At 43.9% G+C, this 11762-nt stretch overlaps 1 non-coding gene across 1 annotated transcript; it reads right to left on the bottom strand.

The window, feature by feature from the left end:
* Positions 1-11155: 11155 nt before the first annotated feature.
* Positions 11156-11238, bottom strand: TRNAL-CAG. Its single transcript has one exon. It is a non-coding gene; the product is annotated as a tRNA-Leu (tRNA).
* Between the last annotated feature and the right edge of the window lie 524 nt (positions 11239-11762).

Here is an 11762-nt window from a genome sequence, read left to right as displayed (position 1 = left end):
TGTCCCGTGCCGTGTGTGGTGTCTCCTTCCCCTCCACTGGTAACACAGCCGTTGTTTCTGGAGGCAGATAATTTTCCTTCCAGATCATATTCCAATCAGCCACCCTGGAAGGTTGCAGTAAATTTTCTTAGGCCAGGTCTGTCAGCAGCGATTTGAGTCCTGTGATAAGCAGGAAAACAAACCTTCCTTCCAGTGCCTGCTTCTATTGGCATGTTTGTCATCTTAGGGGATAGCTGAGCTGGGCAAGTAATGTGGCTGGTACAGGAGGAGGATGAGGAGGTCTGGAAAGACATACCAGCTTTTCAGTCACTGGCAGTTACCCACCTCCTATTCTTATGTCTGGTTTTGGTTAGAAAGTTAAGGAAATAGGATTGTGAGCCCCTGCTATGAACAGACTGTAACATTTTCAGGGTAATATAAGCCTAGTTTCGTCTTTCCCCTTAGCTACAGAAAGGCTGTATTTACACGTGTTTTCTAAATTTCATGTTTTTTATTGGCATTAGTCCTGGACTGTTCCTGCGTTTGTTGTAATACCTCTGACACGTTCCAAAGCATGGCTGGTGGATGGCCATGAGACTGCATTCCTGAACGCTAGGAGCATGTGTCAGTGTTCTTTTCTTTGGGATTTGTAAGTGTACAAAAATAATTATCTGGTTTGACCTAAATTCACATGGTGTTCACTATCCCTTTCTTTTGCTTTTTAATTGGAAGTGATGCTGTTTGAATGAAGCTGTAACCTGCTTTCTTTCTTCTGCTCTGTTACGGAATTAACTTTCTTACTGCTGAACTTTGTTATGGTAGGGAACTGCAAAATAGTATCTATGGACGTGGACTCTATTTAGGTTTCCTGCCATTTCCTGAGTATGAACGTGAGCGTGTGGCTCTCTTCTGATAACCCACAGCTTCTCTCAGTAGCATTTGTTCCAGCGGTGGGTAAGCAAGGAGAGGAAGTGGACCTGAGCACGTTGTTCCAGTTGTGAATGATTGCTTGCTCACATCAGATAGCAGCAGGGAAGATTATTCTTCACCTTGAATGTTCACACTACCCCAGTGCCAACTGATCCAGGATGTAAGGGGCTGTGTTCTCTGTATTTCTTGACAGCTTTATGTCTTTGTAGCTCCAGAGCTTAACCGTACAGCAGAACTTCAGCTTGCCTGTAGATTGGCAGTTTGTCTCTGTTAAGTCTACAACATAAGTTTCCTCTTTTCTTTGGCTTTGGCATTTGCCACACACTATTTCTCTGGTCCCCTTGCACCCAGTTTCCTTGTTTTCTGTCTCTGCTTTGCCTGAGCATCTTCAGATGCTGTGCATCTTCTGCCTCTTCCACTCCATTCACCCACATGGATTCAATTCACCAAAATTCTTAATGATCTTGTGACCAAGTCCATCCAGGACTTACACTTGGGCAACATAGCAGCTGCCTTAAACAGACACTTCTTGAAAACTTATCCTCTGTTAGCTTCCTTGAGACTCACTTCTCTGAATATTGCTCTCCTCCTGGAGGGAAAAGGGTTTTGATCTTTTTTTACTTTCTCTGGTGATAATGAAACTAAACCCCAAAGTAGCAATGTTTAATTGATGAAGTAATAAGATAACAACAATTTGTTTTGCCATGGATCTGCAAAAAAAGTCCTGAAGAGTTTACAGATGAAGTGGTGGGTTCACCTCAGCCAACAACCGAACACCCATGCAGCCGCTCGCTCACTCCCCTGTCCCATGGGATGGGCAGAGAAGAGGAAGAAGGTAAGAAGATTAGTGGATAAAGACTGAGTAGTAGGTGAAGCAAAAGTGCACAAACCAAGGAAAATAAAGAATTCATTCACTGCTTCCCATTGTCAGAAAGATGTTTAGCCAGTTACTGGAAAGCAGGGCCTCCACACATGTGGTGGTTTCTTTAGAAGGCAAATGCCATAACCACGCATGTCCTCGCTGCTTGCTCCTTTCCTTCAGCTTTTATTGCTGAGCACATCATGTGGGTGTGGAATATCCCTTTGATTTCCTCTGCTCAGCTGTCCCAGCTGTGTGTCCTCCCAGCCTGCCCCCCACCCTGCCTGGGGGAGAACATAAGACAGAGGGGACAAGTGGGAAATAGAGAAGGACCTGATACTGTGTAAGCAGCAGCCAAAACACTGATGTCTGGTCACCAAAGTGTTTTAATCACAAATCCAAAACACAGCACCCTGCAGGCTGCTGTGAAGAAAATTAACTCCATCCCAGTCAGACCCAGAACTGTTTAAAAAGCCAAGTCCGTGTTCATATACTGGAGATTAAGCTTCAATAGAATGGTTGCATATATAACGAAAGATAGAAAATACATATTTTTAGTTTACCAGTCCATCTAATAAAAATTTGGTTTTCTATACATACAAATAAAATCACAAAAATTTTAAGCTGTGGTGAACAGCTTTTAAAAATTTGCTTCAGGCAACTGCGTCCTTAATTATAAAATATGATTTAATATTTGGATATAATCTGTGTTTTTACAAATTAAAATATAAAAGAAATTTAAGTCTGTTTATTTTAAGTGATTAACTTTTTCTCAATTATATTTTTCCAGCAGTCTGTGTTACAATAAGGTTCTGCTCTGCCTTGTGTAGAGCCTTTCAAAGCCGTTTGCAAGAGCTAACCAGCCGACCTGGCGTGTACCTTTTTGTTAGGGGAAGTCATCTTCATTTCTACACCAACTTCATGCCGTAGCCCTAATACTCAGGATTATTTATTTCTCCTATTTATTTCTCTTCTATCTTGGAGTTTTTATAAGAGTGTCTGATTGTTACCTGCAGATTCTTTAATTATAGGATTACACTTGCACTTCAGTTATAACCTTCGGTACCATAAGTTCCTTCTTCAAAATTGGCCGGCACTTGGAATTACAAAGAGGACCCTAGCATCTCAGGGACTGGATTTTTTGTTTGTTTGTTTTTCTTTGCATTGGAGTGCTAGTGTATTTATTTACTTCTCCAGTTGCTCTCCAGCTATTCGTGTGTGAGCAAAACTGCAGACACCTTTCTTGTCATGTTTCCAGTTCTCTTATACTTTAGAAGATTGGAGAGGGGAAGAGTTTCTAAGAAAGATCCTTCAGACCCGTTGTGTATGTGGCTGGGCTCTGCAGTGCACAGGGATGTGTTGTTCCCTCTTACAGCTGCCCAGGAGCGTGCAGGATGAGGAAAATGTTGTTTGGTTTTGTTTTTCAAGAAATGCATTTGGAAGAAAAATATGCCAAGGTATAAACTGAAGATCAGTCTCGCTGAGTGATGAAGTCAGTGGAAGGTACTCATGCCCCAGTCATTTCTTTTTGCACAGGAAAGCATGAAGGCATTTCCCAGCCAAGGAGGAGCTTTTCCTCCGGCTCAGATTTTGTGCTGAGCTTGGGCCCCAGTGCCCTGCAGGTATCTCCCGTTGTTGGTATGTTCCCAGTCTTAGCAGAACTGCTCCTGTTAGATTCTGGCAGTAAAATCTTCATAAGATTTCTCTCATTTTTAGGAAATGAAGGCTGTAGATTAGAGGGTTATCAGTGCTGCCACACAGTCTCAATTTAAAACCACTCTCGTTTAATTTCAGCTGAAATGTGAAAGGCAGACGTGTGACAGCACCTGATGGAGCTAAGTGGCATTCTCTAGACTCTGCTGCATCTCTCCCATCTGAGAATAGCTATGCTTGTGGTCAGAAATACATTTTTCTTTCGGGGGTTTCTTACCAGATACCTCTCTGAAACCAGAGCTCGTACCGCATAACGAGAGCTGTTGTCACGACCTACAGATTTGTTCAAACGCTTCTGACGATTACATGATTTCTCAGATGTCTCCCTTTCTTCAGCTACTTTTTAAAAATTCCTGCCCACATCATAACACTGCATCAGAGCAAAAGGCTTTTCTTCCTCTATCTGTATTTCCTAGCAAAAAATCCCAATATCCTGATAAACCCCAAACCTCATTTCACAGTACGATATGTCTGCATCCTGCCGTACCTATAACGCCTGGGGTTGAGTTTTCCGTGTGGTGAACAGTAGATAGCTGCACAGATCCAGTTGTCTGCTAATGGGATTCGTTCATGCTGCTCCCTGACACCTTTTCAAACACGTACTGGAGATTTATTTTATTACAGTGCTGTAGGAGACACTGAGGAAAGTATGTTCCGATCCCACAGTCGGCAGCATGACCCAGTCTGAGGGAACAGGACCAACGGCGTGGCTCCGTCTGCGCTGTATTGCCACGGAGAGTGGTCCCAGGTTGTTGGCTCTGTATTTATGTGGGCATAAATTGCCTGTTTTGCTGACACTTTAAAGTAAATGAAGGGAAGCATCAGCACTGCTGGCTTTCTGGCAAAGAGCCTAAGAGCAGCTTAGTATGCCTTGTGTGTCGAGCTAATGCCACTGCGATGGAAAGTTTTAATTAAGTGCGTGTCTGTGCGTGAAGAGAAGAAATCAAAGGCACTTGGGAAAAAGAAAGTGTGTCTGCTCCAGACGCATTGAGGAATAATTTGGTGACTAATGACTTTCAATTAATTGGAAAATATTTTCTTAAATATTGCCAGAAAGTACAAGAAAATAAGTCTGAAGGGAAGACTATAAAATTAGCCTGTAGATCGAGTTCATTTGCTCCACACTTGTTGGAAGATGTCATGGCAGTACAAGTCAGGGGTGTAGGGATTGTGAAGCTAATCTGATATGCTGGATTTCTTTAAGATCCCTAATTGTAATTATCAGAAGAATGCTGGAAGCTGGTTTGCCTGCAGCCAGTATTCTTGATTTGGTATTTCTGTAACAGTTTCTAAGCTTATAAACATCAAAAAATTCACTGTTAATACATGTATAATTTTTATAGCGTATCTTTTATAACTAGCTAGCCATATTAAAATTCTAGCTGTTGAAATTTAACTTACTACATGGGAATTTTAGCTCTGTTTCCTGGTTCTCATAGTTACAGAAAGAAAATTTACTCAGTTCTCTTCAGATTGTGTAGAGGGATGGCTCTTTATGAAAAGCACAGTTCTGAGGAGCAGGGATAATTCATCTACCACTAGATATGGTGCATGATGTATTTTGGATAATGTTTGGTGGATGATTCATTGCTCGTTCTGCATTGTAGCAAAGCCGAAAGATTTGTTCAGGGCTTATTATGTCATACTGTATTTGCCTTAATCCCTGTAATCTTTTTATGGCCTCGGTGCAGCATGACTTCTACCCTTTTATCCATCTTTCAACCAAGGTAGAAAACCTGCTTTATTATCTACTGCGCTTTTCTTCCAGAAGAAGTGGTGCTTTCTCAAGAGCCAGTCCAACACTGTGCCACCAGCTCCGTGAGAGGCTGGGGATGACCATGCAGCCTTAGCTTTTGTCCCTATTTGATCTTCCATCTTTAATATCACTCTAAGGTACTCTTTGCATTAAATAACTACGGTGAAAAAACACCACCAGTGGCTTCAGCCATGTCATGGTGAACTCTTATGTTCCTCTCTGTGACGAGTGATTGGTCAGCTCCTTCTGTTCATCTTCATGTTCTCCTGTGAGCTGTACTCTCAGATGCAACCTTAGCCCATCCCCAAAGCCCCATTTTTTTGTTTCTTAACATAGACAAGGTAATTTTCTGAACACAGAATTCTAGGTCTGATTTCCTAATATCATCCTCTGTTCCTGCTGATGTTTATGAAACAGTGAATCTGAAGGCTGGGACGGATAAGGCTGTTTTCTTAGCATTAATTATCAGATGCCATTTCAGATGTATGCAGCAGATGGGGAGTCTCATGGGAAGGGGAGAAATAAATCCAACAGATGTGTCATAAGAGCAAAAAAACTATTTATGAGAATAGTTCCAAGAACGGAAGATGCCATCAAAAGGTTATTTACCTTTTTGGCAAATCATTGCATTTTGACTGACTTTTTCTGATCTGAGAGATGAGAAATAGTTTGGCACTTACTATCAGAAACTGTCTTATTTCAGAATCAGAATTGTCTTATTTCTCCAGGTGTTATGGAGCAATGCTACATGCCTCCACTGCTCATGACAAAGAAAGGAATCCTTTTGCACAATGTGGGAAAAGTCCAGAACACAGAAAGATGAAGTATCTCAGAGTATTCCAATAAAAGTAATGAATGCTGTGATCTTAAGGCCAGTGTAAGACTGTAACACTAAAAAGTTCAAGAAAAGTAAGAAAGAACTTTTTTTTTTTTTTTAATGTGGAGGTGGTCAAATACTGGAATAGGTTGCCGTGAGGCTGTATCTCTCCATTCTGGGAGATAATCAAAACTGGACTGGATGTGGCCCTGAGCAACCTGCTGCAGCTGAGCCAGCTCCGAGCAGGAGGATGGACTGGAGGATCTGCAGAGGTCCCCACCAGCCTCAGTGACTGTTGCAGAGTCTGTTGCAGGCTATGAAACACGAAGAAATACCTCTACATTATGAAGCCCAAATTTCTGGGAGCAGGGGAGCTTTGTCCTGCTGTTTTCCACTGTCTATGTTGATTTCTCCCTTAGGGCTGGTCTTAGCCACCGTCCCGGAGGATGCTGAGCTGGACTGACCATTGGTCTGATCCAGCATGGATGTGCTCATGTTCTAGACACTGGGCTAGGCTGCAGGCCAGTAGTCCGTCGGGTTATGGAGGAGAGGCTGTTTGGCAGAGGAGGGTAAAGCCGCGCAGCTATCACAGGGCAGCCCAGGGAGAGTCCTGACACTGAGCCATGGGCATCGTAGCTCAGGGCGGAGGTGCTGGAAATCTGGCCAGTGCCAGTGTCCCCAGCTTGATCCCCCTGGGTTACTGGTGGGGCTCAGCATCTACACAGGAGGCAGACTGGTGCCCTGTGCTCGCCTCCTCTCTACGGAAGCTCAGCACAGCTTCCTCTTAATTTTAACTGTGTTTACTCCAGTTGTTGGGGACCCCATGTTATTCAAAGAGCTGAACAAACTGATGTTTGTGACACTGGGCAGCTGGGAGGCTTCGGTGTGTGTTATAACGCTTGTTTAGTTTCACCTGTTTAAGAGGTAGGACTATTGAGTGAACGGTTGGCATCTCGTTATGGTGTGTGAAAAGTTTGCCACAGACTCTAAAGGCCACACTAGGAGAAGCCAAACAGGAAAGATTTTAAAGGTGATACTTCGGAAGTCAGAAATGGAGATGAAGCAGAGTAAATAAAAATAGAAAACCAAAACAAATCCTAAAGACTGCTTCTTTAACTGTGAGTCCTTCTTGTCTTTTTTTGTAAATGTCAGTTTCTTTATAAGTAAACAGTTTGCTCTTTTAAAAAAATTGGTGATGACTCAATAGCTCATCTTCATTGTTGTGTATTTTAAATACGCAGACTTCAGCAAATCTAAATTTGTGCTCTTTGGGGAAAAAAACAAGTCTTTGATCACATTCAGACCTAGCCTCCCTTTCATCTGGTGGTTTACTTGCTTTGACAGGTGAGTGTAACTCTCTGAGATCTGTGTTTTGTTTTTAAACCCACTCACCCACTTATATAACTTTCCTTACGCAGAGATTGTAATTTTTATTTTACCTTACCTGACACCAGTCAGATAAAGAGGCAGGTTTAAAGACATTTGCTGTTTATTTATTATATTCCAGTTGGTGTTTATAATATTCTCTTCTGAAAAATTGTTTCTCATATGAAAAGGGAGGTAAACAGAACTGCACCTGGCGATGCAGAGGTATTTTTTATGAGTGTGATTCAGTAAACCCCACGTCGGGTACTGATAAAGGCTCTCGACACTGCTGTTGCTTGGGTATCTCCTGCTTTGCCCAGTGCTGATTGCCACAAGGCTGCTATATAGCTCTGCTCCTCATTTTAGTGAATGAGAAAGAAGGGTGGGAAAGCACGTAGTTTTGGTTTCTCCGAGGCTGTATGATGCAAGGCTTGTGGGCTCCCCCTTGGAGGAGGCACCGTGGTACCTGGGTGCTTGGGTAGGGGTCCTGGCGGGGACCGTCCACTGGTGCTGTGCTGGGGCGAGCAGGAGCTAGCACTAAAGGAACAGGAAAGTAAATTCATTCCAGTTAACCACGAGTGTGAAATTACCGCTCCGAGGTAAGGGTAGATGTTTCTAGCAGCAAGCAGCCAGTGGATGGCCCCGCAGTGAGAAGGCAGCATTGCCTTTCGAAGGGGAATGTGAGTTCTGCAAGTGGAGCAAGGCTTTGGCTTCAGGACAGGCATACCTGCAAACAAATACATTTTTTTTCCAATTGTTTGCTTGTGTTATGGAAAATCTGAGCAGCAGAAAGAATAACAAGCTGCCCCGTATTGCAATGATGTCTGTCTGTAGGACATCCCTGTGCAGGCTTGGCTTGCAGCAAGCAGCTTTGTGCCTGTGCTGTCCCAAGCGTCTCTGCTATCGGAAACAGCCGTGTGTTATTGTCACTTTCCAGGCACCCGTGTTTCCTCCTGCCAAAGCTGCCCTTGGGCCTGCCCCTCTGCAGGGTGGCTTATGTCAGCAGAGATCCAGGGCTCCTGCACCGAGAGAAGAGCTTCTACACGCGTCACCTGTAATATGAGCACCGACCTGCGTTGGCTGAACTGATTCCAGTTCATAAAGCTGACATTTGGCATCAGAGTTAACCAGCAATGTCCTCAGCAGCGTTAGTCCCGCTTTCGTGTTTTAATAACTGTGGTTATCAAGGTAGATTCATTAGGGCAAACAAGATCGCTAGCTGCTGGTAAGGGGTTGTTTCTCAATAGGATAAATGCAAGCTCAGACGTGCTCTGACCTGCCGGTGTAGGCTTGCTGCAGTGACAAAGGGAGCAGGTGAGCCATGGGATCCCGATTATTCCTTTTACTTCTATTTAAAAAAAAAATCTTTGAAGACCACAAGGTGTTGGAAATACACTGTTCTGTCCACTAACGAGCACCAGAAGTAATGAGATATCTCCGAACTCCCTCAGTGTCCACCTACTTCACGTATACTCGGCTGAACTTCACCTGATTCTGTTCAGTGACGTGTGGGGTTGGTGTCAGGAGAGAATTACTGGGGGCAGTTCCCGTCCGTTTCAGTCGTTCGGTCGTTCGTGCAGAGCGGTAAGTGTTGGTCAGGTCCGGGTATCTGTTATGCTTTGTGATGAGCATATGATTAGACCGTCTCTGCCTTCCTGTGTTCCTGTAGTCCATGGGCAACATTCACAAACCAGGATGAGGAAAGTTTGGTGATAGTCATTCGTGTGCTGGAGAAAATTTTATCTGAAGGAAAAGCTGCTATGTGGCAATATCCTCTCCTGTGTGCCCGTGCAGGGGTGGTCATAGCAGAAGCCCAGCGTGCCCATAAAGACATCCATTTCCCCGAAACCCCAGCAGGGGATTTCACAGCGGGTGAGGGGTCTGCCTGTGTTCTTGCCCCTTCTGGTCAGTGAGGGTTCTGCTCACAGGTACGGCTCTGGCTGCAGCTGCAGCACAGCGATAAAGGAATCCTTATTGTCTTCAATAGAGGCTTGCTGAAAGAAAACTGCTCCTTTGGTAAAGCACGGCATCCTTCTGTGGCTTTTACCTCCTGTTTGCACTGGCATCCTGAAATATGTTTATTTGAAAAAGCCTTTAGTCCCCTTTTTTTTTTTTAAAAAAAAAAAAAAAGTCATTCTCTGTATCTTATTTACCAGAAGCACTCCCCTGCACACCATCCAGAGAGATAAAAGCTTTCTGAGCTGCCTGTGGCTCTGTACTTTTTGCCTTGTTACATTTCTCACAGGAAATATTCGCAGTGTATGCGGGTGTTGGGATTGGTCTCCGTCCCTGTGACTAGCAGTGGCTAAGATGTGTGCGGTTTTAATCTCAGAAAAAGTCCATCAAGTGCTTCCTTTGATAATGGAAGCTATTTAAGTCTGGGTATCTTGTCTAGCTAATATGATTTGGTTTTAAATTGACTGGAGAGCTGAACATACTCATGTGAAGAGTTTGAATTAAGCCTCACTAAACAGCTTGTATGTGAAAAAGTGGAGATATTGGCAGGCGATTGTGAAAGAGCTAGCATACATACTGATAATCAGATTTTTAAAAAAATAATTGTTTCCTTCAGGTGCCTCTCTGTGTTCTGTCCAGTTCATCTTGTGAAAGTTTTTGAAGGTCAATTTGTAGGAAGAGACTGTCTTCCCAGAAATCATTATTATTGGTTAGTATGCGCTTTGCCACAGTTGGGTGCATATTCTTCATAGGGACTGGAACCTACGTAACCTATCAACCAAAGATTGGGCAGATTTTTTGTTCAGTGCAGGCCTTTAATTCTGGATAAATAACCTGCTAGAGAACAAGGAACTGAACCTTCTACAGGGATTCTTGATGTGGTCTTTGTTGGTCATGATGGCCTGGGATTTAACCCTCCCTCGCCCTCTTTTGTCCATTATTAGAGACTGCGAATAGGGAAGAGCTGACTTGGCAGAATGTTGTGGTTTGTGCTGTAATTACACTGAAAATCCAAATGAGATCTCATCTGCATACCTCATTCACCCATTCCAGGGTGTTACTAGAAGGAAAATGCTGTGAACTGCCAGCTGTGCAGAGCTCATGGCTTCAGACTTTTAAACCGGTGGCTGTGTGCATCCCATTACGGAGGTGCTGGTTCTCAGGTCCAGCAGCTCCTCTGCAGCTGTGGCCACAGTGAAGAGTCGAGTCAGGAGATGAGATGCTGGGACCACTGAAGTAGTTTGCGAACTCCCCCTGGAGTCAGGGTTTTTTTGTCCTGAATGGTGGCTGGAGCCCTGTGCAGGTCTCTGCTCCCATGCAAGTGTCTCAACAGATTCAGGTCAGGAAGGGACTGTGCGAACGCTGCTGCTCTGAAGGGGGGTTTGAATGCCTCCCCTAGTGAATGCCTTCTCACCTGCGCTTTGCTGGGGTGCTTAAACCATCTCAGGTACCATGGGTACATCTCATTTGTGTGATCTTAATATTCACATTGTAATTGAAATGAAGCTCGGAGGTTCTAGACTTCAAAATTGCTGTTTTGCTTGTGACCTACTTTTTTTTTATTTATCTAAATCTCTTTGCATCTCTTTGCGAGGCCTCTTGTCCCTCAAAACAGTCGGTGGCACCTCCCAGGTTGGTATCACCAGCTAATGGGGCATTCAGGTCCTGCATCCAGGTCGGGGATAAACCGGCTCATTGAATGGAGCTGGTGCTGGGGTTGAACCCTGAGAAGCACTACTGGGGACGGGTCACCAGCCCCATGGGGACCCAAAAAGCGAGATGTCAGAAGTGGGATTCGAACCCACGCATCCAGGGGAGTCTGCGTCCTGTACGCAGCGCCTTAGACCGCTCGGCCATCCTGACTGAGGTAGTGGTACTTACGCTGCTGTGGAATTTGTGTATTTGTTGATATTTTTAGTGCTGCTATATTGTATGGTTTTTCTCACACAGAGGATGTTAAAAAATATTTCAAACTAAAATGTACACTGTGTAGAATCGAATGTAACTACAGTAACTAATATTAATTTGGTACATGCAGCTGTTTCATTCTGTGAGTACCTGGGTGTTAGTGTGTGGAGAAATAAGCAGGGACTGTTGCACAGAAATGATGTATACCACGTAGCAGAAGTTGGAAGGTGTACAGAAATGAATAAAAATGTGGTATTGGTGTTGTTCTGGTGATAGCAGGTGAAGAACAGGGAATGGTCCTGCCGGGCATCCTTACTGATATTCCCTCAGACATAGTTGTGCTGGTGCCCAACCTAAAGTGTCAATAACAGACTCCTATTCTTGGCATATGTAGAGCAAATCTAATTCCATCTTGCATTACTTGTGTATGTAACAAAAAGCAGCGCAAAGGCTGAGTTTAGTATTCAGAATACCTGATG

This window comes from Pterocles gutturalis, unplaced genomic scaffold (assembly GCF_000699245.1).
Source record: "Pterocles gutturalis isolate BGI_N339 unplaced genomic scaffold, ASM69924v1 scaffold21265, whole genome shotgun sequence".
Classification (NCBI taxonomy): Eukaryota; Metazoa; Chordata; class Aves; order Pterocliformes; family Pteroclidae; genus Pterocles; species Pterocles gutturalis.
The sequence above is the reverse complement of the archived record's forward strand: the minus strand, read 5'-3'. Positions and strand labels throughout refer to the sequence as shown.